The 4,749-nt window shown below is 41.3% G+C and overlaps 1 protein-coding gene across 2 annotated transcripts in view; it reads right to left on the reverse strand.

Moving 5' to 3' along the window:
• Positions 1 to 4,435, reverse strand: part of sema5a (sema domain, seven thrombospondin repeats (type 1 and type 1-like), transmembrane domain (TM) and short cytoplasmic domain, (semaphorin) 5A) — a 119,487-nt gene extending 115,052 nt beyond the window's left edge. For both annotated transcript variants that reach the window (XM_020609637.1, XM_020609636.1), the window contains exon 1: positions 3,889 to 4,435. The gene's annotated coding sequence lies outside the window, so the exon portion shown is untranslated. The remainder of the gene's footprint in view (positions 1 to 3,888) is intronic.
• Positions 4,436 to 4,749: the final 314 nt, after the last annotated feature.

Here is a 4,749-nt window from a genome sequence, read left to right on the forward strand (position 1 = left end):
TCCCTACACCTGCTCCCATTTCTGCTCTTCAGCATGCAGTGTGAAATTATTACTGCTTCCCCAGTCTGTTTTACAAGGATCTGTACCACCAAAAATCTGCTCGGGGTATGGGTTTGTGTGCTTCTATACACCCACTTTTTATGACTTCACTTCCAACTTATCAGTCTTTGTTTTCTGTGCGCATTTTGCTTGCACTTTAACTCAATTTGCTCCAGCTCTGTGGCATTAGTTGTTGAAAAAATGGCAACAGACTTTTCATGAGTCAACCTTGACAACAAGAGATGTAAGTCAGCTCTATCTATATGGCAGTGATACAGCTGTCATGCTGACTTAAAAAAAGTAATCAGAGTCGGTGGATGCAGTTGCGCTCCGCATCCCACTTCATAGCTTTGTCATGATCTCTGAGGCAACCATCGCAACACTTTGGCATTTAAAGAACAGTAGTGGTGTGTATAATAAACTTTAACGTTTTCATTTCCTTTCTGACAGACAGTCACTTAAACTGCCTGCAGGAAGCCTTTAAGTATCCATAGCAACATCGCACCATCGCACTAAATAACTGAGAATGGCAGAAAAGAAAAGAAAGAACTGTTTACTTACACCATGGCAACCTTCTTTGTTGTGAAAGGATAGGTCAGAAATGTATCTGACTGTGCTGGCAGAAATAATGACAAAAGCCCAAAGAGCACTAAAAATGAACACAAATATTTTGAATCAGTGTCTTGTAACGTGGGATGATTCTCTGGAGCTACTACAGTGTGGAAATGAGAAGTGGCAGGAGGAACAAGGGCTGGATGAGATAGTGGCAAAGTGGATGCGATGTATAAATAGCCTGTGGTAGTGAGAGGACAGAGCACAGCAGGGGAGAAGAGTGAACCACTGCAACTATTGTTTGAGTCCCCAAGTTTAGTTGCATAAAAGCAATAAATCATCCACTGAGAAGAACTTGTAAAACCGGGGCTTCCATGCAGTTCACAGCCAATAAAGGTAGATCTTTTGTGAGGCTGTGTGTACAGGGGCAAACTATTGCAAAGTCCCATCAGATAAATAAGTAACCAAAGAGCACCAAGGGGCCAGAGGGTAATGGCTGCTTAGTTTACATGTGTGATAAGGCCTTTCACTTTCTCTCCCAACAGGGCTCATTCCCTTAGGAGATGCAGAATCACAAAGGTTGATGACAATGGGCTTGTCATTCAGTCAGTTTCCATAGCGACCACACATCCCTCTGAGGCCACCGACATCATTTTGATCACAGAATTCTCCTGGCCTGGACTAATTGCTGTATTTACACCGCCATTCTGTTACAGTGCTTGGGCAAATTCCCAACACAGTGCAAATATCAATCACACTAATCATATGCTGCTCTTCACTCACCGCTGGAATGTGTGGCTGCTTTCCATACTGTGGGCTCATTTGGATCTGCTGCTCATCTGTTTTATGACTCTATGAGGCAGGAGTGTAAATGTGTTAATGCTGTCTATGGCCGCAAGTAACAATTATTCCCATTATTGAGCAATCTGCCAATTCTTTTCTTCGTTAACTGCTTCATTTTTTTGGTCTATAAAGTGTAAAAAACACAGTGATGGTAATTTTTCCCAGAGGACTTTTGCATCCAATGTCTAATAAAAGGCCTGGATGTTGTCAGTCTAAATTAATTCTACAGTCTGGTTGAGGGTCACCTCTTCTATGATGGACAAATCACAGTATCCTCATGGCCCTGAGTTTTTGGATTCCAAAAGCTAACTTCTTCTTCTTCTTCTTCTTTTGGCTGTTCCCGTTAGGGGTCACCACAGCGAATCATCTGTTTCCACCTAACTATCTTCGGCATCCTCTACTCTCACACCAATTAACTTCATGTCCTCTTTTAGCACACACATGTTTAAATTCCAAAAGCTAACATGATCAAAACAACCACAATTCCCTATGAACACCAATGCTATGGAAAAGAGTATGTTGAGTGCTCTAGAATTTGAACTCAGCATCTGAGCAAAAACTTCCATTTCTAACCAAGTGGTTGCCCCAAGCTTGAAAAACAAAGGTAACTTTGTTAAAAAATTATGTTTGGTTAATTGTACGCTAACTGGCATGAACAGGGTTGGTGATTAGCATTCATGCAACCTGCAGCACAGCTGGTAAGAGCCAAGGACAGCTGTGGGACCATGTTGCACCTGAACCACATATATTATTGCCTTTACAACACTAATCATGTTTTTCCACAGCATCACAGATACAGCTTTTACTTCTGTATTGTCTAATCTTCTTCAACCCGCTCACTGTGGATATAGCGACAGGATGACTATACTGAAAGTTACATTTGAGTTCAAATGTAAGTATAATAAATATTAAAATGCCACTCTTGTTCTACTTGTAAGAAATACTTTTTAAATAGTAAAAAAAAGAAAAAGAAAAAAGATAAATGCCTTCAAGGACAGTTCAGGCTCTATCACTGTGTGAGAAGCCTGAAATCTGGGATCTGAAAACTTCCACAATGAAATGAGCTAAATCTATGATTGTCACACACAAGTCATCAAAAATAATGCAGGGCTCAGGCAGACAGAAATACCTTAAAGGTCACATGTAAAGGCATGAACAAATGATCTCCTGACACTAATAAACAGAGCATTGCTAGAAATGAGATATGACAAAGGGAAACATTGTACCATAATTAACCAGAAAATGTTGGAGTGTGAAAATGTGCCATTTGCATTTGGGCTGTCAAAGCACTGGCTGACTTTCAGGAGTGCAGCACAGCTATATTCTCTTTCCTAATATAATCAGATATATTTTCAAGTTTCTACCATGTACTTGTGCAGAGTGGTGGAACATAACTAAGTACAATTACTCAAATACTGTACTTAAGTACAATTTTGAGGCATCTGTACTTGATTATTTTCATTTTCTGTTACTTCATACTTTGACTTCCCTACAAATAATGTACTTTTTACTTCACTACATTTATTTTATAACTTTAGTTACTTTTCAGAACCAAATTAATGCATAATAATGCAGTATAATTATAAGACCTCATTGATCTATGGTGGAAAATTCACAAGCTACCCTGCAGTAATTCAAATTAATACATACATAGCCTACAAGTTAGTTAAAACTAGCTCCCCCTTTACCTGCAGCAACATTAAATGTGATGTGGACAGAATATGATATACAGGAATGTGAAATGTGCTATTTTGCATAATAAGTACTTTTACTTTTAGTACTTTGAGTATGTTTTGATGCTAATGCTTTTGTACTTTTCCTTAAGTAACATTTTGAAAGCAGGACTTGTACATGTACAGTTTTAGTGTTGTATTGCTACTTTTACTTAAATAAAGAATCTGAGTACTTCTTCCACCACTGCTTGTGTTATTGAACTTACTGCTTAAACTAGACCTGAATCAATCGTCATAAGTTATTGAAAGAGGGGAGAAAGGTGGATGAATCTGATATGAATACAAAGATTTCATGACAGCTCTTGGCGACCTGCCGATGGATGCACTCTGCCAGCACCACCAAGTGGTCAGGCATCGCAAAGTAAAAAGCAAACTTCTAAAACATTTACGTTATGGGATTTTTGGATGGTTCCGGTAAAATGCTAGTATTTTCCCATTCCACAGGACATGTTAATCTCCTTTAACAGGTGATATGACTGCAAAACATAGAAATGTATATGACAAGACAAGTCATGGGTTAAAATAAAGAAAAATACCTCGGGTTTAGAAACGTAGAATCCCTTAACATAACCAAATAATACTGGGGGTGGCTGTGGCTCAGGAGGTAGAGCGGGTCGTTTCCTAACCGGAGGATTAGCGGTTCGATTCCCGGCTTGTCCATTTACCATACCATTTAATAATAGCCGGTGCACAATCCCTATTAAAATACGTTCCGTCTTACCAGGTGAAGTGCCAAGCTCCCGTTCATCTAGTAATGAGGGTGGCTGCGTGCCTTGTTCCAATGAGAAGAGTGGTAAGGAGAAACAACAAAATACAGGTGAGCTGGAGATGAGATATCTTAAGCTCCGCTGTGCCTTTTGCCAGAAATCTACCCCGGTAAACTCCTTCCCCCTCTGCACGGATCCCCCTGCGCTCTCTCGTCCCTCCGGAGCCCTCTGTGCTATTTCTTCTTCAAAGAGGAGCGCTCTGTGCCGGTGGCTCCTCTGTGCACGGTTTGTAATCGGACACCGCACTGTCGCGCTGCGCCACAGACAATATGCCTCTGCTCTTTGTGGGTGACACGGGTGCGAAGAAAGAAAACGGCGCCGAGAAAAAAGCACACACACAAAACTTTCCTTCAACGAAAACAGTCAAGGCTTGTGCACAAAAAGCCAGTTGGGGTGGACGTGGGTGGTGTGTCCAGTGTTTCTCTCAGCTACAGCTGCGCTTCTCACTAGCAGGGTTTTGGTGGCTCAGGAGTGCGCCCCCACTTTGCGCGTCCACTCCAGCAGCAAGGAGAGACGTGGCAGCGGCGCACAGCTGTCCTGCAGGTGGAGGAGAAGAATACATCCCACTAACCACTGGAACCACTGGTGGGATGAATTTGGATAGTTTGAGCTATTTTGACATTTTTGCCTCATTTCAATATGGAGCTTGAGCCAGTAGTTAAACTCTCCTCTGTTTTGTCTCTTCCAAGCAGGTCAGAGGTCAGCCTCAGAAAAGCACTCACCCCCTAAGTAACTTTATTTGTGAGCTAACATGAGTCCCGAGCTACATAACCCTTGTTAAAGACTTTCAAAAACATTCATCTTTCAAACAGAAT

This window comes from Monopterus albus, unplaced genomic scaffold, assembly GCF_001952655.1.
Source record: "Monopterus albus unplaced genomic scaffold, M_albus_1.0 scaffold100.1, whole genome shotgun sequence".
Lineage (NCBI taxonomy): Eukaryota > Metazoa > Chordata > Actinopteri > Synbranchiformes > Synbranchidae > Monopterus > Monopterus albus.